The 26,372-nt window shown below is 38.9% G+C and overlaps 1 pseudogene; it reads left to right on the plus strand.

Annotated features, from left to right (window-relative positions):
* The window catches only part of LOC123577391, a 108,109-nt pseudogene that overhangs the window by 72,768 nt on the left and 8,969 nt on the right, over positions 1-26,372 (plus strand).

Genomic DNA, 26,372 nt, shown 5'->3' on the forward strand with positions numbered 1-26,372 from the left:
ATTGAAATTGGGGTGTACTATATTTTATTATCTGTGTTAAAAGAGTGCCCGTGAACCATTCTATAACCTATAAATAAGCAATTTAAGTCATCCATTATACCAGTGCTTTTTCCTCATCATCCTGACTTTTCCCTTACCAAGAGATAACAGTGCAGTTTAGCACCATGTTGTAGGATAGTTCACTCAGCTTTCCTGTGAAACTTTTCTAACCAGTGACTTAGGAGCAATGATGGCCATCTGCATCCTCTTCCAAGGTGTGTTGTGAAATTAGCAAGATTACTTGGTGTTTGGGAGGAAAATTCATGTAGAAATCCTGGGTGTTTCTATTTATTATTAATATGTACCCTTGAGTTTTGAAATGACTCAGGACTTAATGTGGCTTAATGTGTGTAATGGGAGGCTACTTGGGAGGAGGGAAGGAATCTGATGAAATGTAACACAATATTACTAGCAACATAATTACATTTATCACTGTAAGAGACTATAGCATCTTGTTCCTTAGCATCCCTGATGATGTAATGATACATTTGTGTCTTCTGTCCTTTCCTTTCTTCCTTTCTGATAATGTTGCCTGTTGAAAAACTTTTAAGTCATCTGGGTACTGACTCTGTTAAGAGAGAAACTTTGCAAGTTTCAATTTGTGTACATTTGTTTACCATCCTTATGTCAACACTAAAAAAAAAAAAAAACAAAAAACAAAAAACCCCAAACAACTGCCTGGCAAGACTTGAGGTAACACTATTTCTGTTTTTCATTCTATCCACAATAACATTCTTGCCTTTTCTTTGATAAGGTGCCAAAATAGGAAGGATGGAAAATTCTGCTGCAATTGTTAGATAAATCACTTTCCAGACAGAACTCATAATAATTGCTACAGATTGCTGGCCTTAAGGAATATTTCTTTTAATTAAATGTTAAGGAGATGAATTATAATTTTTATTTTATTTTATTTTATGCCTTTTAACTTTTTAGGAACTGTCTCATCCATGGCCATAGAAAGGTTTGGGCAATTCTAGCATGAAACCTAATGATAATAATTACTATTAATTATCAAGAGCTTATAGAGTTCTAAAATTATTCAGTGCGCCTCACATGTCTTACTTCGTTTATTATTCTTGCTGTTATTTACTATCGGGTAATTATTTAATCATTTTATGGGGGCTCCTGGCTAGCTCAGTCAGTAGAGCATGCAACTCTTGATCTTGGGGTTGTGAGTTTGAGCCCACATTGGGAGTAGAGATTACTTAAAAACAGAATCATGAAAACTTGCAACAAAACAAAACAAAATAATTTTATGGACTTTCTAGCTTTCTCATATGCTCCATGCCTTCTAGTCTTATAGGATATGCTATGTAATCTGTTCCTTACTTTGATCAATTTTGGAAAAAATAATAAGTACAATTGTCATTTATGGAGCACTTATTAGTTGCCAGTTGCTGTTCAGACAGTCTTGTTCCTACTTCCCTATTCCTGTCTTTCATATGAGGAGGGTGGAAAGGTTAAAGTTTTTCTCCATGTCCCACAGAGAGTAAATGTTAGAGCTGGAATGAGAATGCCGCTCAGAGTGACTCCAAAAAAACAGGCCACTTTACACTCTGCCACCTGTTCTGTGTGACATATGATGTAAAAAGAAGAACATATTCTGTGAGTTATATGGGTAATTAAAAAGCAGTAACAATAAGGAGCTCTAAGTGGACGTTAACAATATGAGCCTAAAGTCATACAATTAATTAAGAGGTGCCCTAACTTTTCTTTCTTTCTTTCTTTCTCTCTCTCTCTCTCTTTCTTTCTTTCTTTCTTTCTTTCTTTCTTTCTCTTTCTTTCTTTCTTTCTTTCTTTCTTTCTTTCTTTCTTTCTTTCTTTCTTTCTTTCTTTCTTCTGTTTGTTTATTTTAAGAGAGAGAGCAAGCAGGGGAAGAGCAGAGAGAGGGGAGAGAGAATCCCAAGCAGGCTCTGCACTGTCAATGCAGAGCCTGACACGAGATCTCATCTTACAAACTGTGAAATCATGACCTGAACCAAAACCAAGTCAGACACTTAACTGACTGAGCCACTCAGGTGCCCCAGAGGTGTCCTAATTTAAAAAATTGACTTATAATTTGGTTTTATTTGCTAAAAAATGAATAAGTCAGGACCTAGAAACATCTGCTCTTATAAAAGCTTTTCTAGATCATTGGGCAACTGATAGAGCTTCAAGTTCAATTTGCTTAACATCCATGGAGCACCTGCCATGTACTGGGTGCCAGTGTAGAAGTAAAAAATATAAGTAAAGGATGTTGTAGTAGGAAGGGGCCTTAGAAATCACATAGCCTATTGGTTGTCACTCTGGATTCCACAGAGCCTTTGGGTTCTACCCTGCTTTATCTACAGCCATCGCTGGGCACAGGGAAGAAAGGAAGAGACAGGGGAGACAGTAATAGAATTCTGGTTCTCTCCTGTCCCCTTCCACTGGAGCAGCTCCAAACTTTTACTTATTGGCCCTTTTGAAGTTTCTTCCTTTTACAGAGGAAGAAACTGAGGGACAGTCAGCATCTGAGGTGAACAAATGGTGGGTTAAGAAGGCACAAAAATAGGATCCTTCCATTTGCCAAACCAATGAGCTGCATAGTATTCTTTATGCTCTCCATACTCTTTATAGGAGTGAATTTCACTTTCATCATGTTTATGCAATGCCGCAGCCAAGACGGTCATATTGCATTCAGGTGGCCATGTCATAGGCATCAACTAATGGCCACTGTGGTGACTTTGGGGCTTTTAAGAAATTGCAGTCAGTGAGTGTGATGCACATTGCTTTGACCTTTATTGGTGTTACCTCCTCTGGGATTGTTGCCCATGATTCCAGATGAAGTCCTGCCTTTCCAGTCACGGTTTCAAAGGTACATTCTTCTTAGTGATAGACTAAGAATTATCATGCAAACCCAATTCCATATCTTCTTTTCAAACACTTTGATAGAGGAGAAGATTCTGGGTTAGGGGAAATGACTCTATTAATTCTATTTGTGCTCTCAGACTATAATTCTGTACTCTTTGGACATAATATTCAAAGAAAAGATACATCTCATTCTAGGTTTCTAGCAATCCAGCTTCTATTGCTTTTATCCATTAAGATAATTAGAGAGCAAGGAGACTCAAGTATTCTATATCAAGTCAGAGGTAAGAACTATTTAGCTAGTATCATGAAAATTATATTAAATTATTGGGTACGGGGCACCTGGGTAGCTCAGTCGGTCACACATTTGACTTCAGCTCAGATCATGATCTCGCAGTTTGTGAGTTCAAGCCCTGCATCAGGCTCTGTGTTGATAGCTCAGAGCCTGGAGCCTGCTTTGGATTCTGTGTCTTCCTTTCTCCTCCCCTCCCCCGCTCATGTTATCTTTCTCTCTCTCTCTCTCTCTCTCTCTCTCTCTCTCTCTCTCCCTCCCTCCCTCCCCCTCAAAAATAAACATTAAAAAATTTTTTTTTAATATTAATTATTGGCTAGACTGACAAAAATGTGTTCTAGTTGAACTTTAGAGCCCAAGACATGGGCTTTTCTGCTGTTGGACTGGAGGACAGAGGCAAGGAGGCAGACTTGGACTTTAAGACTGGGAGGCCTTTGCTGAAGCGGAGGAGACAGGGGAAGCAACGAAATTCAATTAGTGGCTGGTAGGAGCAGATGACATCTGCAGCTGGAGATCATCTAGCAGCTGTGGCTGGATCATCATGGTGACTGTAACCCAGACAAGAAAAACAGACTGTGGGAGGCAACCTGCCTGCAACTGCCTTATGCCAGTATTAAAACAATGTTAGGGCTTACTGATTTTTTTAATGAAGGAGAAAAAGTAGATGGATTTTTTTAGATGGATATGAATATGACTTCCATTAATAAAAATCTTTCCTTCCTAGACTTTCCAGGTAGTTTCCTTTTTAATTTTGCTTTGAAAGATAATGCAGTGATAAGAATCCTTGTTTGCTCATTTCTTAATGGACACATTCCATTTTTTTCCTGAAGATAAAAACCTAGAATATAAATTTCTGTGGTGAAGGGTGTATATATAATTAAGGTTTTGGTAGGTAAACAAATTATCTTTTCAAAAGCTGTTGCACTTTTTAAAATGTTCATCTATTTGTGAGAGAGAGAGAGAGAGAATGTGCACAAGTGGGGGAGGGGCAGAGAGATGAGGACAGATTCTGAAGCAGTCTGTGTGCCAACAGCAGTGACCCTGATGGGGGGCTTGAAGTCACAAACCATGAGATTATGACCTGAGCCGAAGTCAGATGCTCAACCGACTTAGCTGCTCAGGCACCCCAAAAGCCGTTGCATTCTTATGTGGATTTCTTACCATTTTTGGGGGAATCACAGAAATTAAGGATGCATTGTTGCTTCACAGACTCCTGAAGTTAGATAAACTCTCAGGGGCCGGATGGATCATTTTTATTGTATTAGATTTTCTGAGTAATCTCCTTGCCAAAGCCATAACCTCTTCTGAGGTCAGTTCCAGCCTTCTCTTCTGTCCTGTCTGCCTTGTTAATACCCAGGGCCCCTAGCTGGATGAACCACTGAGCCAAACTTGGACACACTTTTTTCTCTTAAGAATTTTAGCCAAAAGGCATAAAGTCTAGGAACTTAGAGAATGTAGCTAGATGTAATAGATCCTGGATCTCTATGGTCATACAGAGTTAAGGAGAAGAGTGGACATATAGCAAACTACATGTTTTGAAAAAAGGTGAAGTAGAAAACTTTTTCTATCGAGGGGATGTACAGAAAGAAATGGGTGCTGAACATCAGAGACCACGTAGCCTGAGCGAGTCAAAGGTGCAGTCCCTGTGAATCAGTATATTCTGTGGTTCCTTCCATAAGGACCCTCCTCTGCTTTCTGAAGTTTGATCTATTTCGATCCCCATTCAAGACACCTGACTCCAGGTAAAATGCATAGCGTTTACTTCAGAAACATCAGGCTCCAAACATAAACAGAGAACCGTATTTTCTGAAATACAAATTAGAACATGCCTGGCAAAATGATTTTTCAGAATGGTACATTTACATAAAAACTTCTCAGACCAGAACTTGTGGAATTTCATTTACCTAACTTCACCTTGATTTATCTAGTACAGTAGTCCTCAAACTTTAGCACACATCACAATTACTTGGGAGGCTTGTTATAACTCAGATTGTGGGACCCCATCCTAAGTTTCTGATTCAGCAGTCCTGGGGTAGGTCCCCAGAATTTATATTTCTGACAAGTTCTCAGGTAATGATGCTTCTAGTCTTGGGGCCACATGTTGAGAACCATTGAGCAAGTAAGAATGTGGGAAAGTCCCTCAGAGAAGAAAATGATACAATTTCTCATGTTCTTACTAGTCACTCTTAGGAGGATCTTCTTAGCATTAACTCTTCCCCTTATCCTCTCCTCCCCTCTACTTCCCTACATCTCCCAACCTCCACCCTTGGAAACCCTTTGTCTCAGCTGCTGTATTCTACCATGGGTGGCAGTTATCACACTGCTTGGCAACTGTTGTATGCCCAATTAACTGCCACATCCTGAGGGCAGGGACCAGTGTCTTTCACTGTGTGTCTTCACTCACTAGCACCATAGCTCAACACGACAGGCATGAAATACAAAAGTATTGACTGAATGATAGAATGAATGAGAATTCCTTTCTTTTTGTACTGACTCTTTAGGTCCTTGACAAAGTCCATCTCTGGTGGACTTGATCCCTCCATTTCTCTCTAGTAAAACAGTCTGTTGCTTATCTATTTCTTCACCAGTATTCTTAGGATGTAAGTGGTTTGTCAGGGTGGAATAAAGTAGGGTAAAGGAGAGAGCATGTGTGTATATGCACATGCATGTGTGTTCTGTTTTCCTTTTTTTTTATTTTAAAGTAAGCTCTAGGCCCAACATGGGCTTGAACTCATGGCCCTGAGGTCAAGGGTCACATGCTCCACTGACTGAGGCAGCCAGACATCTGTTTTCTTTTTATTTCCTTCTTGTTCATGTAGATACAACAGCTGTGTGAGTTGGTGGAGTTGGGCATTTCCACCAGACCATGTACCCCCTTGAAGAATGTCCCGTTCATAGATCAGAAAGTTTTATTTTTACCTCTTGTGGCTTACAACTCTTGGTTTTGCTTGAGTAGCGATGCATAACCCACAAAACTGGATTATAATTCGTTCATATAATTTCTTGTGAGTCAAGACATTTTGAGATAGCACAAAAAAGTATTAGACTAAGAATCAGCAATTCTGGATTCTAGTCTTAACTTAACCTTTAATTAGTTACATGCCCTTAGCCGAGTCTCCTAATTTGATTTTTCAATGAAGGCTTTAATAAAAATAATCTAAATATTCTTTCCAAATCTTAACACTCTCAGCATCTGTGAGTTGAGAGGAATGTGTTCTCAAAAGTGTGACATGCTTTAGGCATATATTTATTTTGCATATTCAGGTGTGGCCCATATGTCCTTTTAGATGGTAAAGAGATCATTTGGTGAAATAAAGACATTCCAAAGGGCTATACATAAAGTTGTGTTGCAGGCAGTCCTGTGTCTTTGGCTATTCTAGGAGTAAATGAAAAAGAGGATAAAGAAAGAGGAACCAATTAGAAGAGATACTTTGCATTTATTCCCATGAAGAAGGAAGCTTGAGTTCTTGCTCAGGTCTGAGTATTTAATTTTTCAGTAAGCAAGAACCAGGTCCATCAACACATCCTCTTCTTTGAATATTTATGGTTTGCTCTATATCTTGTCCCTGTGGAATTTCCTGAGCAAAGAGATTGTATGTTTGACTCTTGAAGAAGATAATGTGATCTCAGAAATATGCTATTTGGCATCCGAATAAAGTCCAGATTTAAAGTATCATCTTGGTCACTTGCTAACTTCTTCCAAATGTCCAGCTGTTATCATTACAATATATCATGTCTTAGTCTTGGGAAGTATAGTTTACAGCCATGTCACAATGGCAGAATAGTTGGTAAGAATGTTTTTTCTGAGTATTTGACTTGTTAAAGAAAAACAATTTGGGGGAAGTGATGGTGAGGGTGGAGAAACATATTTTCATGGTGATGAAGCCACAGCAAATTTCCAGAGGAAGACAAGCTGTCACTTTCTTGACCTTTTGAGATTCCCCATGAAGTTTAATTCTCCATCATTTTTCTACTTCATAGGAATTAGATCTGATTTAAAAAACTGGGCTGGTATATTGTAAGTACTTCCTTTTATGGGAACTGTGTTGAAGGTGATCCTTAAACTGCTTGGTGCAACTGAGATATTAACTTACCTTCATTCCCAATGTTCTAATTGTGTTTTCTTAAAAAAAAAAAAAAGGACAAAAACAAAAAAACCCTAAGTCAACTAGATTGAATTTTGGCTGAGTTGTGCCTCCTTTGAATAACATTTCCATTTGGTCTTACTGGGATGCTCAGAAAACCTTAAAATCTTTAAAAGGTCATGTTCCCTTTGTAGATGTAGAAAAGTGCTTTTGACTTCCTGGGTCCCTTTAAAAAAACTTTACCAAAATAAGATATACACATATCAGGAAAGTACACATAGCATCAGTGTAAAAAGCATTAAGTTTTTGATACTGAACACAACTGTGTAACCAGCACTTAGATCAAGAAACAAAACACTGGGGCACCTGGGTGGCTCAGTGGGTAAAGCATCTAACTCTTGATTTCAGGTTAGTTCATGACCTCATAGCCATGAGATTGAGTTCTACAGTCATGAGATTGAGCCCCGCATTGGGCTGTGCACTGAGTGTGGAGTCTGTTTAAGATTCTCTCTCACTCTCCCTCTGCCCATTTCCCCTGTTTGTTTGCTCTCTCTCTCAAGTAAAAACAACAACATTGTCAGCGTTGCATAAGCCCCCTTGTGCTCTGTTCAGGCTCCTATCTGCTCTCCCCACCGATGATAACTGTGATGTTGACTTCAACAGCATAGACTTCTTTTGCCTGTTTTTATACTTTGATCTTGTTTTGGTCATACTAAAGACATTATTTGCCTATCCAAAAGTACTCTTTTGGATAGGACTTATTTCATTCAATATTACGTTAGTGAGAATCATTGGGTTATATGTACGTGCCAATCATTCTCATTTCTGAATAATGTGTAAAAATGCAGTATTTATTTATCAGTTTTACTGTTGATGGAATTTGGGCATTTCTGTTTCTGGCCTTTATGAATAGTTTGGCTATGAACATGACAGGACATGTCTTTGTTGAATAGATATGTATGTGTTTGAGTCGGATATATTCCTAGGCATGGAATTGCTAGGTTATAAGATATGCATAAGTTCAGCTTTACTAGATACTGCCAGCTTTCAAAAGTCATACTAATTTACTGTCTCATCCTTGGGTTCTTTTGACTAGTGTTTGTGGGAAATGCAGGAGAGAAGCATCAAAGGAAAAGGCTTCAAAAGGGAAGGGCTGGAGAGGGTGCAAGGCCTTAGGACATGTTTACACAGCTGAAAGCGGCTGCGGCTGGTAAGGAACACCTTAGAGCCATTAACGTTCGTTCTTCACACCTGACCCTTCCTAGTGTTCTAGAAATCAATTAATTCGAAATTCAGCCTTGAAATGCTAAACCATTAGACTGATTAACACACTTGCTTAGCTGACTTTATGTAGATAGTCTTTAGCAATTATCCTAATAAAAAGAAGCTTCATTCTGGAGTCGGGGCCTCGTTTTGACTTGAGTATGAGGACCTTCACTTAACTGCACTTTGTCTGCAGACTCATCTTTTGCGACTCTGGCCATACTCCCTGCAACAGATGTTCCCGAAGGTGTAAAGGAAAAAGGGTAGTTGAACAAGTGGCTCTGATATTAAAGCTGAATTGTGGTAAGCTTTCATCGCTAAGGTTCTGATCTTTCCCTAACTCTTACTTAATGAAATCATAAAGGCCTATGGCTCTTTTGTTCGACTAAAGGTACAAATAATGTTTTGAGCTTCCGTTATGAGATAAGAGATGGTTTAAAATAATTTTTTAAATTGTCTATACTAAAGAAAAATGTAAATATATGAGTCTTTAAAGATTACTCCTCCCTGACTAGTATCAAAAAATGGCGAATGGAACCCATTTAAAAAAAATTTTTTTGTGGTGTTTATTCAATTTGCTTCCAGCTTCCACTAAACTAAGAAAGACACATTGAAATGTGGAAATGTTGGAACCATCCTTTTTAAAGAAAAAAAAATGCTTTTCAGCAGGGGAAACAACATAACAACTATGAAAATATATGGACATGTCAAAATATTTCTAAAGGAACTAGAATGAATTTGTTATTTAAATTTTTTAAAATGTTTGTTTCTGAGAGAGACAGAGCGTGAGTGGGGAGGGACAGAGAGAAAGGAAGACACAGAAGCTGAAGCAGGCTCTAGGCTCTGAGCTGTCAGCACAGAGCCTGAAGTGGGACTCGAACCCTCTAACTGCAAGATCATGACCTGAGCTGAAGTTGGACACTTAACTGACTGAGCCACCCAGGCGCCTGTAAAAAATATTTCTAAAGGAACTAGAATGAATTTGAATACTACTGACAATAAGGACATTTACTGTAAAAAGAAAAAGACACCCACTAAGTTTTCTTTGGACAGCTTTCTTAGAGAGACTGGAGCACTCCAAATTACTCAACTGAATATTTCTAAATTCTTAGATAAACATTATTATTATGAATTAAGCAATTATAAACAATGTATAAATTAAAGCATTTCAGTGTTTGTTATAGTCTGCATATTAATTTTAGACAAAATATTATGGACTAGAGTGCTCATATGTGCTATATTTGCATCAGTCCCTGAGGTGATCTACAATTACAGTATTTGATCATATTTCATATTTGACCTGAAGGATAATTTTATTATATCCAGAAGTCCTTAGGATATGTATTTTTAGCTTTATTTTCTCACCTGTTACTATGGGCATGTAATTTATTTCATATAAGTTTCTTGGTTCAGAATGAAGTATGTAATTAAACATGGGTTCTTTGCAAAAATAAATCATATAGATTCCAGGAATGTATTGTATTATGAATGACAATACCCCATCGAGTGTGTATTGTGTGATATGACTCTGTGTACACACACACACACACACACACACACACACGCATATCAATCCTTGTGGTGTGAAGTAAGGAAAGTTCATTTTTGTAAAAGCAATGCACTATAATATAGCTCAAAGGACCCCTGGGAACTCTGCTCAGATGTTTGGATTTTGTGCAACAAACAATAGTGAGCCAATTAAAGTTTTTCATCGAGGAATGAGATCAGAGGTGTTTTAAGAAGAATGATTCTGGGAGGAATTGGGAGCAGGAAGAAGATTTAGAAGCCCAAACTGGCTCACATGAGAGAACTCTTGAAAGTCATAATCATCTTTGTAAAACATTATGAACAATTGTTCTATTAAGCTTAAGAATATCATTTCATGCTATAAATACCATCTCAAACCAAATTCTAGTATAGATGAGCTACAGATATGTCAACCTTTTAAGGAAAAGGTTTAGAACAAACACATTCCACTGAGAAAAATGAATCCGTGAATTCTCTCCACTTCTGAAAGTCGTAAAACAAAGCCACCCAGATTGGATTTAAAAAGCTGTCTCTGTCCGTCTCTTGGAGCCTCAGTGTTCTACAGGAGTAAACCTTGAGAATGGTCCATTCTACTGTTTCTCTTGGCAACGAGGGCTTAAATGGAAAGGAGGCAACAAGAGCAAGAAAATAAGGGCTATTGTGAAGGAGCTGTGGAGTGGTTGGTGGTAAAGGATGGCAGGAGAGGAGCACTAAAATGTTAATAGCTGTCATGTGGAAATCCTTCTCAACAAAACCAAAGCTTCCATTCTGATTTCAGATTGGTGCTAGATGTTTCTCGTTTGATAATCTTCCTTTTAACATTCTTTTTTTTTAGGGGTGCCTGGGTGGTTCAGTTGGTTGGGTGTTGGACTCTTGACTTTGGCTCAGGTCACGATCTCACAGTTCATGAGTTCGAGCCCTACATCAGGGTCTGTGCTGACAGTGCAGAGCCTGCTTGGGATTCTCCTTCTTCCTTTCTCTGCCCCTCCCCTGCTTATGCTCTCTCTCTCTCTCTCTCTCTCTCTCTCTCTCAAAATAAAGAAATAAAACTTAAAAAAATAAAATTTTTTATTTTTTTAAAGCAACTAAGTGTTTAGAGACAGAAACAGAGAAAGTACTCCTAGAAATGATGTTTGTCTTATCTCTCAGTGTTCATGCTAGATTGCTAGTGTTCAGAATCATGGAAGCATATGAATTAGGCTTTTGGAAAAACCAACCTCCTCGCTTAAGACAAAATGTTCTGTAAAGTGTACACTCCACACTCCTGCATGACATTAATAAATAGGTCCTTAATTATGCTTATGTGCCTCTATTCTTGCGAGGCAACCAACTATATACAGCAGAGCTGGAAAATCCCAGGTGGCTTATGGCTAATGACAAAGGAGCATCAGCAGCACTGACTAATGAGGTATTGAAAGAATGATACAGCCTAATTTTTGTTAAGCCACTGCACAGATAAATGACTTGCTTGATAGTTACCCATTGACCTTAATGATAATTGTGCACAAAACAAATAAAAAAAAAAAAAACCCAACAGAAAGTTTTTGGCACAACCTTGGCCAGCATTCTTGAGCACAAAGCCAGCTTAAGAAAAGGGTGGAGCAAACGATCTTGTAGTGTCTGCAAAGTAGAAGAAAGTAGCACATAAGCTTTGACACAGCACAGAAGTTGTAATTTTGTGCACAAAGTATACATTGGAAAAGGACAGAGGCAGTGTGTTTTGATGAGCGAGGAATCAGAGAGACTTTGGTCTGAGTCCTACCAAAGATTGACTCACCTGAGGCAAACCCTTGGTTTTGCTTTCCTCCAAAGTTAACCATGTCAACCATGTCATGGTTTGGAAGTTTTGGGTTTTTTTGAACTTTTTTTTTAATGTTTTTTTTAAAGTTATTTTTGAGAGAGAGAGACAGAGCACGAGTGGGAGAAGGGCAGAGAGGGAGGGAGACACAGAATCTGAAGTAGGCTCCAAACTCAGCTTTCAACACAGAGCCTGACATGTGGCTCGAACTCACGAACCTCTAGATCATGACTTGAGCCGAAGTCAAATGCTTAACTGACTGAGCCACCAGGTGCCCTGGTTTGGAAGTTATTGTAACACAGCTTTTAAATATAGCTATTAAAGTTTATCTCCCGACTTTTAAGGGGTTTGTATCTTAAATTCCTTTACCTGATCACGTAAACTTTTGTGGGCATAAGTAGGAGGCAAAAATGCATTGAAAACAAGAATGTTAAATATAACTGAAATATTATTGCTGGAAATGTTAAGTCATCTCTTGAAACATTGAGCATGCCAAGAATTGGTTTTGGTCCACCTCAAAAAGCAGGAGGTTATAACCTTCAAAGGAAACTCTCCTAGGAGAGGTTAGGATAGAAAGGGCCAAGCTATGTGCATAATTATCAATGGGGGCCAGTTTGTTTTATTGAAAGTCTTGCTCTGCAACTCCGAACTCGGTTCCCACACAGCCTGAAACTGCATAAATGATGGTGAAGGTAAAGGAAATAAATATACTCCTCCTTACTTGAGAAAAGTGAATTTAAAATCATACATATGGGGTACAATGGAAGAGTCAGGATGTGCCTCATAGTACGTAACTCTAAGGAAACCATATCTAGAGTTAACAATTTTAGCTTGACCCACAAAGACTTCATGAAAGGGATTGAGGAAGAATAACTTTTGATATTTGTAAGACATAGAGATGAGATTTGAGGCAAGGTTAAAGGGCTTTTTATTTACATATATGTGTGTCATATATATAACCACATATGTATATGTTTGTATATATAAAATATAACACATGCAAAGTTTTTTTTAATTTTTTTTTTCAACGTTTATTTATTTTGGGGACAGAGAGAGACACAGCATGAACGGGGGAGGGGCAGAGAGAGAGGGAGACACAGAATCGGAAACAGGCTCCAGGCTCTGAGCCATCAGCCCAGAGCCCGACGCGGGGCTCGAACTCACGGACCGCGAGATCGTGACCTGGCTGAAGTCGGACGCTTAACCGACTGCGCCACCCAGGCGCCCCCACATGCAAAGTTTTCTACATAGGTAGGCATGTGTATATGTTTATATATGTGTGCATGTTTATATGGTATAATAAATACATCACAATGACAGTAATCATATTTGAAAGCAAAATGAGAAAACTGACAGAAATCTTGGGAGTGATTTTGAGGAACCAGTGACATTTTAAATATATTCATATAGACCTTTAAGTTTTCATTGAAAACCAGAGTAATCTAAGCAAGACTTCAAGATATTTCCCTGTGTGAAATAAAGACAAGCAGTGGTGTCTTAGAAGAGACTTAGTGCACTCTTAACCTCACATTAAACTTGTATTTTAGGATAATTTTTTGAAAGAATACATCAAAGCATGTGAAACTGGTGCCTAATTATATTGTCATTAGTATACAGTAGATAGTGTTATCATTCTGCATAAAGCACTATGAAATGAGTACGTTAAGAATATTTAATTATGTGGGTGAGCGAAATAATAAAGGAAAATTGCTAGTTAATTGCTTTTCTTAGAAATGCTGTTAGGGGTGGTAGTTGCCCAGCAACATGATTCATCCTAAAGAAATATGCTGTTGGGCTGCTTTCTGCAGATTTATTCTGGGGAAACTAGGAGGGAGAACTAGGACTTGTTGGTACAGATTTCATTCTTTATTCTCTGTAATGTGCCACTGCCTCTGGGAAGCCTTCCCTGACTTCAGCTGAAAGAACTTTCTATGAGCCCTGAATACTTTGCCTGTACCTCTATCTAGTATGCTTCTCAGCACTTGGTATTTTAATTATTATTCCACGTGTTTGTTTCTCCTTCCAAACTGGGAAATTATTAGACACATGACTGTGTATTATTCTTCCCAAGCCCTAGCTCAGGTTCTGGCACAGAATAGGTGCTTGATGCAGGTTGTGGGGTTGAAAAGTCTCTTCTCATAGAATCAAAGGCAGTGGCTGGGGAAAGTGGGTGTGAGCCAAAGGTTCTTCCATTTTGTCCTTTCGGGAGCATCTGAAACAGTCTCATTACCTTTAAAAAGAATCTCCTGAAGAAATTCAGTCTGTTGACAAACTTTGCTTCCTTCTTTTTCTTTTTCTTTTTTTTTCAATATATGAAGTTTATTGTCAAATTGGTTTCCATACAACACCCAGTGCTCATCCCAAAAGGTGCCCTCCTCAATACCCATCACCCACTTTTCCCTCCCTCCCACCCCCCATCAACCCTCAGTTTGTTCTCAGTTTTTAAGAGTCTCTTATGCTTTGGCTCTCTTCCACTCTAACCCCCCCTTTTTTTTTTCCTTCCCCTTCCGCATGGGTTTCTGATAAGTTTCTCAGGATCCACCTACGCTATGACCCAGCAATAGCACTGCTAGGAATTTACCCAACGGATACAGGAGTGCTGATGCATAGGGGCACTTGTGCCCCAATGTTTATAACAGCACTCTCAACAATAGCCAAATTATGGAAAGAGCCTAAATGTCCATCAACTGATGAATGGATAAAAAAATTGTGGTTTATATACACAATGGAGTACTACGTGGCTTCCTTCTTTTTCTAAATGAAGAAGAGAGAGAGAGAGGGAGGGAGGGAGGGTGGGGGGAAGAAATGCATTTTCTCCTCTTTACATTTCATCTCATTCGAAAAACATCACTTGGAGGGTATGACTATTTAGAACAATAGAACCATCTATAATTCAGGATCAGTTGTCTTTTATGGATGATTTACATTATCTTAAATACTCTAAACATGTCTTTTGATCTTCCCCATTTACTCTAATGTGTTATAGATTTGGGTGTGTGTGACAGGAGGAAAGGAAAGTGTAAGTGTTCTACAAAGTAGTTGAACCTATTGCCTTCTTAATATAAAGTCCTAGGATCCTAAGAAAAAGTATATAAAAACTTTCTCTCGAATTATTTTTCTTGTATGCATTGCAGACTTGGGCACCCATCTATTCTCAAGGGTGCATATCTAATGGGGACATGCCTCATAAAAAAATCTAATTTGGAGTCAACAGGGAAGAGGTAGCCCCACATAATATTTAAGAATGTGAATGGACACATAATGTTTAAGAATGAGAATGAGAGGGGCGTCTGGGTGGCTTAGTTGGTTAAGCGTCTGACTTCGGCTCAGGTCATGATCTCATAGTTTGTGAGTTCGAGTCCCGTGTTGGGCTCTGTGCTGACGGCTCAGAGCCTGGAGTCTGCTTCAGATTCAGTGTTTTCTTGTCTCTCTGCCCCTCCCCCAGTCGTGCTCTCTCTCCTTCTCAAAAATAAATAAACATTTAAAACATTTTTGGAATGAGAAAATGAATTTTATTAAGGAACTCATGCCTTTTATCGGGAAAAAAGCAGAAAGTTGAAAAAAAAAGTCAAAAAAGTAGAACCATAGGTGGTTTATCACTAAAAATAGAGGAAAATAAAAGTTTGATTCTGAAAGTATCTGTTAAGGATCGGTTGCAGATAATAAGAAGTGAAATAGTTGCTTAGAAAACACGTATCAGCTTTGAGAGGAGGAGGAAAGTGATATGTAAATTACCAGCCAGAGCCATAAACCAGCCAGTGTTCAGCTATGGTGGCACTAGAAGTGCGTAATTATATTGGAAATTATCTTCCCTCCCTCCCTGCCTGTCTCTTGCAGACTAAAATGAACACTTGGGGTAACACTTAAGGAGGAAAGTAGGAAAATGAAAGCATATTGCTGACACACACATACATGTACACGTGACGAGGCTTTAACGGTAGAAAGGTAATTGTCGATGGATTGCTTTGGAGCTCACCTCTGTTAGTGTTGATCTGGATCCCAGCCTTCCTTCTCTCTCTCTCTCTCTTTTTTTTTTAAGTAATCTCTACACCCAGTGTGGGGCTCAAACCTACAACCCCTAGATCAAAAGTCACACATTCTACCGACTGAGCCAGCCAGGCACTCCCCTGGCCTTCCCTCTCTAAATCAGTGCCTGGCTTCTTAGCCCAGATGTGTGTGTGTGTGTGTGTGTGTGTGGTTGCGTGTTAACAGAGGCAAAAATTGAGATAAAGACAAAGTTAGAAAGTAACAGTGACATAGAAGATGGGAAGAGATATTTGTTCATTTTTTCCTACCATGTATCGATTATATCCTGGTTGATATTATATTAAAAGGACAAGAAAATGAAATGCCAAATGGTTTAATGTATAAATTCCTAAGCATTTTTTTAAATTTCAGAGATTTATTTTGAAAACCAGGCTTAATGTCAAAAATTTTCTTTTTTTTTTTTTTAACGTTTTTTTTTATTTTATTTTTGAGACAGAGAGAGACAGAGCATGAATGGGGGAGGGGCAGAGAGAGAGGGAGACACAGAATCGGAAACAGCCTCCAGGCTCTGAGCCATCAGCCCAGAGCCCGACGCGGGGCTCGAACTCACGGACCGCGAGATCGTGACCTGGCTGAAGTCGGACGCTTTACCGACTGCGCCACCCAGGCGCCCCAATGTCAAAAATTTTCTAACCACATTTGGCTTTAGACTTGCATTGGGATTTCATGTCATTTTCACTTTTCAATTTCTTGAAATATATGAAATATCTATAATTTGTAGCTAACAGCTCCTATGGAATACTGTGATAGTCTGGATTAAAACCACTACATTGGAAAAAATAAATTGGCACAACAGTGTGTCAAACGAAGATCCTTCTCTGGGCTTTTCATTCCCCATATATTTGTTTTTTTTTTTTTCAAAATTTTTAATGTTTTATTTAATTTTGAGTGGGAAGGGGCAGAGAGAGACACACACACACACACACAGAATTTGAAGCAGCCTCCAGGCTCTGAGCTGTCAGCACAGAGACTGACACGGGCTCAAACCCACGAGCTGTGAGATCATGACCTGAGCTGAAGTCAGACACTTAACCACTGAGCCACCCAGACACCCCTCCCATGTATTTGTTTTATTTAGTGACCCATATATTTAAGATGTTTCTAAAAAGAACGTAACTTGATATATCAGTATGATAATAAATGAGCATCCTTTGTTTAATTTGGCTTGTTTCCATTCCATCCCTGTAGCACAGACTTTATTTTTTATAATTTTATAGATAAGGAAACCAAGACCCATAAAGTTTAAGCAGCTTTCCTAAAGGCTCACTGCTGGCCACCTCAGTGAATGACCTGTCTCCTTCCACTACAAGGCACTGCTGAGTATCAGTCCTAAGTCATTTGAAGCTTGGATCAGTCCTAAGTCATTTGAAGCTTGGAGTCATGCAGTCCAGGACTTTTGCTAATTCAGCTGATGATGGGAATGGCAATCATGAACAGATACTATTGTTTCCACTTAAGCTGATTATGGCTTTAATTTCATATTTTGTTTTTTTCCCTCTTTAGTACATTCTGATTGCAAATCTGGAAAGTTCTTTCTTAATAAGCTAAATTGCCAAGCTTATGCTCCAAAGTAGTTTTTTAAAGTTTATTTATTTATTTTTGAGAGAGAGAGAGAAAGAAAGAGCACACAAGAGAGGATCAGAGAGAGAGGGAGAGAGAGAATCCCAAGCAGGCTCCAAGCTGTCAGCCCAGAGCTTGATGCGGGGCTCAAACTCACGAACCGTGAGATCATGACCTGAGCCCAAACCAAGAGTTGGATGCTCAACAGAGTGAGCCATGCAGGTGTCCCTAAAGCAGTTTTTGAATTATTTTGCAGTACATGTATAATTAGTAGGGGTCATTGTTTAACCCACAAATTTGACCCCTTACTTCCTATTTTAAAAGAGACATAATGTCACAAAGATGATTTATGGTGATGAGGGTAGTCGTTGTTCCTAAGCTCCTTCATCTTGGAGTTGAAGCAGTGTTCTGACCCTTCCTTCAAAGCTCCTATAGTTTTCCCAGCAGGGTTAGTAGAAGAAAATGTTATCTGGGTTTCTTGGCAAAACTTTTAGACCTAAGGCTTCATAGTTTTTTTTAGTTTCCATCTGCAGACATGAAGATGCTCTCCACTCCTTGTCTCTTTGTTTCCCCTCTCGTCCTTGCCGGATCCCAGCTGGGGATAGTAGACAGTGGCACTTGTTTCTTACTATTGACATTAGAGGTGGTGTCTGTCCATTCAGGAGAGGACCTGTGGACTTAGAGGTAATTCAATGGGGGATGATCCAATGCCAAAGCCAATAAGCATATTTTCTCTTCAGCTTTGACTCTAGTGTGCAAGACTCAGAATATCACCATTTCCTTACCTGGTAGGATCTCCATTACGTGCTTGGCTTCAGAGGTGTCACACATGGGACGGACTCTATTGCTTGCTTACTTCCATGCCAGTGTACCCGGCTCCGGGTATAAATCACGTTTGGTGTAAAAGCACCTATGACAGTCTTGTTGCTCCTTGCCAGTGACTTGTTTGGATGAGCATATGAACCTGTTCTGGAAAATAATCTTCAGGTAATACACTAGGAAAATCCTATTGTCATTGAAAACAGGGTGCTGTGATACTTATCTTAGACCTTGAGGAAAAATATTAAATACATACTGAGGATGGTGCAGAAAATTTGAAGGAGCCTGCATCCTGATGACATCATTGAGCCACTGATTCAATGTTGGGATGGCTTTTCTCTGGTCTTTTTGTTAAGTAATGTCCCTGTGGCTTAAGCCCACCAGTCAGGTTTTCTGTTACTTGCAGCTAAAACTACTCCTAAGTGCTAGAATATCCTAAAAGGGAATTGTATATTACATTTTGCTTTTCATAACCTAATTTCACGCTACAGAAGTTCTTACACTATAATTAAAAGTACAGTTTAGTTCTCGCCCACCCCCCACCCCCGCCCCGCCCCCTGCCCCCTTGCTGAGCCAGCCAGCCTGGCCTCTCTCCTGAGGCCAAACTTCTGCACTGTCCCCACTGCACGAGGGAGAGCGTTCAGTGAGACCTGGCTTTCTCCAGGTTCCCACGGGATGCTTCCAGATGCCAGAAGTGGGTGGTGAATTGCAGGAGAGCAGACTTAGAAGATAAAACACCTGATCCACTAAATAGACATTATTGATTATGTGCCAAACACTTTGAGACCTCTATGATCTGTAGAACTGTGCATTTTGCAGAGGCATCGGCACACTCAAGAATGATTGGGTTATTTTATTTGTCAAAATTAATTGAAGCAGATACTTGTGAAGTCATTGGGAGAGGCCTTACAGGACAGTTCTTTGAAATAATGCGATATCAACAATATTTGATCTTACCAGTCATTTGACCAGTCATTTGGTAGTCATTTGTGTCTATCATAGTAGACAGAGAAAATGAATGAAAGAATTGAGTGAAGACTCAATTGGGTCCTGAGACTCTGAAACAGAAAAAAATGGATGAAAACTTCTGAACAGGAACAAAAACATAAAAAAATAAACAACAGCAATGCTCAGAACCCCAGTGCAGAAGAAGGGGGTAAAGACCAGGATGAAGACATTTTACCTTTAACCCTTGAAGAGAAAGAAAACAAAGAGTACTTCAAATCTTTATGTGAAATTTTGATTCTTGTAGGAAAACAAGACATACCTGTGGACAGACATGAAACTGATGAGCCCCCAGAGGGTCTCTTTACTCCTGGTAACTTTCAAGCACTGCTGGCATGCGGTGTAAATTCCGGAGAAGAGGTTCAAGAAAGCTCTTTGAGACAACAGCATTTAACGCATTGTTACGCTCGAAAACACAGCAGAGGCAGATGCTAGAGGTCTGTGAGAGCTGCGTTTGGGAGGAAACCCTCAGGGAAGTGAGAGACTCCCACTTCTTTCCATCATCACTGATGATGTAGTGGACATAGCAGAGGAAGAACACTTGCCTGTGTTGGTGAGCTTGGTTGAGGAGTCTCATAACCTGAGAGAGGACTCTGTGGCCTTCGTGCCTCACGAAGCTGATCCAGAAAGTTTGGCTGTGAAATTTCACACCGCGGTAATTGAGAAGTGGGGACTGAACGTGGAATGTTGTCATGGCCAGGCTTAACGCTGTGTCCAATGGATTTTCTTCCAAAATGAAAGTTGTTGCTTCTGGACTTTAGAGAAATATCCCCAAGCTGTCTACACACTTTGTTCTGCCTGTCCCTTAAATACATGGTTGGCAAAATCCGTGCCTGTTGTGGGAGTATCTGTTGTATTAGGAACAATCGAGGAAGTCTGTTCTTCCTTCCATCGAACTCTACAACTGCTTTTAGAGCTTGACAGTCTCATTTCTGTCCTCTTTCAGAGCAGGGAGGAAAAAGGTAAAGAAATGAGGGAAATTTGCCATTCTTAGTGGACAGGCAGGCATAATGGTTTTGAAATTTTAAAAGACCTCCTACAAGCACTTGTTTTATGGTATAGTTTAGACGGTATAAATAGTGATACAAACATTAGATGGAATAACTGTTTAGCTGGTTGAGCATTTGTACTCTGTAGCACAGTAACAGATTTTGATTTCATTGTTACCATTGTTGTTCTTAAAAATGTTCTATCTTTTACAAGAGCCTTTGGGAAAAATCTCGAGGGCAAACCTCCAATGTCCTCTTTGCCCCCGGTAGCTTGGTTGCAGTGCTGTATTCACTAAATGAAGTGATGGAAAATATTGACGTTGATCATGAATTTTGGTCTGCCGAAGCCACAAATTTGGCAACTAAACTTGATATTCAGCTGAAACTCCCTGGGAAGTTCCGCAGAGCCCAGCAAGGTAATGTGGAATCGCAGCTAACCTCTGAGAGAGTTACTATAAAGTAACTCTACCTTACTATAAGAAACTCTAAATGTCCCAACAGTGGAACGCATTATTCAGGAACTGAAAGGTACATTCTCAGAACAGCACTTCAGAGCTCTTAAATGCTTATCTCTGGTACTCTATGTCATGGGACAGCTCAAATTTAATACATTGGAGGGGCACCATGCTGGCATATACAGGAGTGACTTACCCAACCCCGACACACTCTCAGCTGAGCTGCTTTGTTGGAGAATCAGGTGGAAACAGAGGGAAAGATATGGAGCTTCCATCCACCATTTATGGAGCCCTGCATCTGCAAGACATCAAGTTTTTTCCTAATGTTTATGCATTGCCGAAAGTCCTATATATTCTTCCTGTGATGAAGGTTGAGAATGAATGCTATGAAAATGGGCAAAATCATCTCAAAGCGTACCTGAGGAACATTTTGACAGATCAAATATCAAGTATCTTGGCTTTGCTTAACATAAATTTTGATATAAAACATGACCTGGATTTAATGGTGGACACCTATATCAAACTCTATACAACTAAGTCAGAGCTTCCTACAGATAACTCAGACACCATTGAAAATACCTAGGAGACTTTTAAAGTAGGCTCTTTCTTATGTTTGATATTTGGAAAAATCTGTAAGAAATTTGAAAACATCTTATGAAAAGCTGTCACATGTATGTAGGCCACTTAATCACTGAATATCTTGACCCGTCAACCTCTCATTGAGTCCATTAGTCATTGATGATCTGCCTACTTAAATGGCCCCTGTTGGAACTCTTATGCTTTGGAGACATAACTGTTCTTCCAGAAGATAGCATTGAAAGTGCCACATTACACTTCTGTGTGATCTCTGCTAATGGTGCTTTGGAATTGTTTTAGTGAGGTCATTTTAGACACAACATTTATTATCACTGGATCCAGTTGTCAGGTATTGAGTTATCAGTTCTTGGAAGAAACAGATTTTGAAGAGGTGTGGGAGAAAGGAATACATTGTATAAAATGTTACAATGAAGCTCACAAGTGACCTGGAGTGTGAAGTTTGTTAAAAATCTGTAATGGACAGTTAAGAGAGTTACCAGACAGCCAGAGAGAGATATATAGAGAGAGAATGGAAAACAGGTGAGCTTGCCAAGCAAGGATTTCAGTGTAGATTTTGTCTTTATCAAATGAACCTAAAGGAACAAGTTACAGTTACAGTTTGAATGGGCGAGCCTGCCATTGTTGGTGCACATTAGGTTGTTGCTGTTTGTAGTCCTTTGTTGAGCCTACATCTTCATAAGCTTTTTATCAAGTATTTGTTGAACACCTCTATTTCATGGTCAAGATCAGAGGCCATGGATACTGACAACTGATTTGTCTGTTTTCCTCTATCTTTTTCACGACTATATCTACTGCCTCATCTTGATTTATAAGCAAAATCCGGAAAACCTACAAAAACAAGTGTTTTGTGGTGTATCTAGGAATAATACAGAAAATATTGCTGTTATTTTTGGTGAAGAAAATCAATTTTGTAGAGTTTATTTCAATAAAATGTGAATTTTACTTAAAAAAATAAAAGTACAGTTTGTTCACATAACAAATGGCATAATCTCATAACACAAAATCAATAGACAGGGCACTTGAATATTATGTTAAGAAAGTAGGCAAGAAATTAATTTAGCAAATACATAATGCATAAATGTGCCTTATTGGTTCAATGCCAATTATCTTTAATTCATAAAATTATCCAAGCTTAATTATCATCCTCCTATATCATATTAACATCAGTATTTATAATAGCAAATTTTTATATGCTGACATTTGTAGGTCAGTTGAAATATTGATGCCTACATAAAGCAAGGCTATAAGTTGAATGTATTTAAAATAATATGGCACCGGTGCAAGCAGATGTGAGGGTTAATTCTGGAAAAGCAGGCCCCAAATTTAACAGATTACTTACAGTGCTAGTGTGGGTGGGTGACCCAAGGTATTTTTCCTTTCTCTGCCCAACTTTGCTCTGGTGAAGAGCCAGGGAATCAGAAAATACTTAGAGACCCTAGGATGAGGAGCATTAGGAAAAAATGTGGGAGGATCGAGTATGCCATTAAATAGATACTGGTATGTAAGTATTTGAACCTCCACTATATGTATATTTTCTCAAGGTCAGCTCACATATTACTTAGGAATGCCTGGCATCGGTACAGTAAATAGAACATCTAGGTCCCTGATGTTCAAGTGCTGAAACAACAGTTGTTCTTAGGCCAGCACATTCTCATCGTGCACAAAAGCAAACCCAAGTCTTTAAGGGATTATTAGAGGAAGGATATTATTTTCTCAGTGACTCAAAGCCAGCTGTGAGGGCCTTTAGTGCAGTTTATGCGTCTTCTGCCTCCCTCTCTTCCACCTTTGGCATGTCTACAATTGGATGAAGTGCTTTTCCTGCAATGGCAATCACTATTAAATCCATTAGCTGGAAACCAAAATGTTTCCCTAATTGTTTAAAGTCTCATTGCGAAAAGGAAGTTTCTATTGATTGCAGTATGAGGGGAAACAATCCCAAGTTCATCATTTTTTTCCCCTTTTTATAAACACAGCCAGATGAGATGGACATATTCAAAATCATCAGATTTACTTCTCCAAAGATTCTCATTCACCCCTAGAAGTTTCTACTCTGGATTTCTTTGTGCCCATTCTTTATTTTGTATTTGCTGACCACTTTCTCTCAGTTTTCTTTTTGGCCTTATCTTGTGTGCTGTACATCTTTGCCTTGTCTTCAGTTTTGTAATTAATTTACAATTATTTTTAATGGCAGTTCTTTTAAAAAATTAGTTGGCTGGACCGTACTCCTGGAATATGGCACTTCTCTTTCCTTCAACGAACATTTCAGCTACTCTCAAGCACTCACTTTTAGCCATTGCCCAATATTTGGAATCCTGATGATGCCTTTCTTTGGACGTGTCCCTTAGGTACGTATACCCAGTTCTTAGAACAGTGCCTGACACTTAAAGGGTGACGCTTAATTCCTTCTTAATGAATGCAGAAATTCAGGTGTGATTTATTTATTTATTTTTTAATCTCACCAAAAACTCACTTTGACCGAATAAATGGACCCAAATTAAAAGAAAAAAATAAAACAGTCAGCATGAGGATTTCTACTGTGGTCACATAGCATCTTGTTTGGTTTAGATTCTCAGCCTCTTTGACAAAGCTTTTCTTCTCTCCTCACTGAACCAGAGATGTTGGACAATTTCTGAGCAAAGAGAAAAAGATGTTGTTCACTTAGAAGTGCTTATAATCGGATTAACCTAAATCCCAATAAATGTGACATTACCAGCCAAAATGCTTTATAACTTTGATATTTGTAAATGGGAGCTACAGACAAATCTTACTAAACCTTTTGAGATTCTGGTTGTATAGATTCTGGCTGTATTATTCCCACTGAACGAAATTTCATCTTGCATATAGAAAACTTAAAAGGCTGCTAGTCCAGAACGTTTCCATAGGGGTAATGAAAATTATGGAATGGCTGAAGACTGGATTTAATTGTATACTTAGCAGGCTAGTATTTAATTTCTCCTGAGCTCATTAATTATATAGCTTATCACATTGAGAGAAATTGCCGTCTTTGATAATATAAAATTGAATTTCATTTGATAATCACGATGAAGTACAGACTATCAAGTATGCACTCCTTTTCCATGGTGTTGACATTCAGGTATCGTCAGTTTTCTTAGTGCTTTAAATTATATGGTGGAGTGGCTGCCAAAATACTTGAAAGGAGAATAAATAGATTTACTGATTCAAATTTGGCAGTAATTTTGCAGGAATGAGCATAGGCCGTTACAACATTCTAATCACAAAACTCCAAAGGGTTTTCAGTGTAATCTTTATGTTTTAAGTACTGTTTAGTTGTTGGACTAAGATAACCATGTGCTCCTGTAATTGTCTTTGAGCTTTGTACACTGGGTAATCCTTTAGCATGATCAATCCAGAGGGGTGAAGAGGGACGAATTAGCTATCTTTTTAGCTATTTCCCAGAAACAATCCCTAGAAACTAGAGGAAAAGTTTTCTAAAGGATTGGTGATAGGTAGTTTGGTCCCACCGAGTGGCTATAGTTCCAAAGTTGGTACCTTAAATGACACGTGTGTTCTATTTCCTTGGTGTTAGCTATGAGAATTGCTATACAGAGTTTTCAGACTTGGGACATTGGGAGCAAACAGAACAAAATGGAGAGCCACTTCCTTCGCTTTATTAGATCCGAGTTTTCTGAGGCTGTAGAAATGTATCTTTTTGTTAAATTTGTTTAATTATGCTCTGTCTTTGTTTGTACTGCCTACCCATTGCGTGGCAATTTCCTTAAGGTCAAAGACTGTCTCAATCCATATAACCCATAGCAGAAAACCAGTAGGCTTACCAGGTTCTTACCTGATGTTTTACTGGATAGGCTGTTATTTTAACTTTCAGTTTGGTAAGTCAAAAGTAAAAAACTAGATGGCAGTGGATTTTAAAGGTGGATTTAAAAATATTGTCAATATTTTCTTCTCAATGCTCCTAGGACAGAGACAGGATTTGGGGCTGACCATTTCTGTGTTCTGGGAGGGATTCTTTTGTGGGCACTCTGAGTCATGCAGGTGTGAATCAAGTCAAACTAAGTCGCATGTATTGATTTCTTATTATGTGCGGCACTTTTCTAAATGGTAGTAACTCATTTAAGCCTCATAACAACCTTGTGATATAGGTACTAAATACTAACTTCATTCTATGAATGAGGAAACTGAGGTACAAGTCATACAGTGTAAGGGGTAGACCTGGGATTTGAGACCAGGAAGTCAGGCTGCAGAGCATGTATTTGGAGACTGTCACAACTACTTCCTTATGTGTCTTGGAACGGTTCCCAACTGTGCCAAAGGAATCCAAAAGCACTTATTTCAGACAAGGATTTTGAATGTTATGTTTGCTAATGTAAAAAGCCATCCTATGGAAGAAGCCATATCTCTTCAGAACCTCTATGTATGTAATGTATGGATGTATGTATGTATCTATGTAATCTACTTACTGTGGTAGGCGGAATAGTGCCCACCCAGAGATGTTTATGCCCTAATCTTGAAGGCTGTGGATATGTTATGTTACATGGCAAGGGTGAATTAAGGTTGCAGGTGGAATCAAGATTTCTAATGCGCTGACCTTAAAATTTGGACACTATCCTGAGTTATTTGGGAGGACCCAGTGTGAAAGTGGAATTGGGAGTCAGAAGGGCATTAGAATCATAAAATAGGAGAAAGATTTGACCAGCCATTGCAGTCTTTACAGATGGAAAGAACCACAAGCCTAGAATTGTGACTACTTTTAGAAGCTGTAAAAGGCAAAGAAATGCATTCTTCTTCTATAACCTCAAGAAAGAATTGCAGCCCTGCTACATTTTGATTTTAGCTCTGTGAGACCCATGCCAGACTTCTGACCTCCAGAACTATAAGAAAAGAAATTTGTGTTGTTTTAAGACATGAAGTTTGTGGTCATTTTTTATATTGGCAATAGGAAAGTAATATACTTACTTATTTACCATAAGTGAGGAATTGGTAATTTCTTTGGTGGGTTGGGAGATAGGGCTTGGGGTTTTTGTTAATGATAGGAGACAAAAAAATATAAGAATCTCTAGGTCAACTAAGAGCTGACCTCAGAATTTTTTA

This window comes from Leopardus geoffroyi, chromosome A1, assembly GCF_018350155.1.
Source record: "Leopardus geoffroyi isolate Oge1 chromosome A1, O.geoffroyi_Oge1_pat1.0, whole genome shotgun sequence".
Taxonomy (NCBI): Eukaryota; Metazoa; Chordata; class Mammalia; order Carnivora; family Felidae; genus Leopardus; species Leopardus geoffroyi.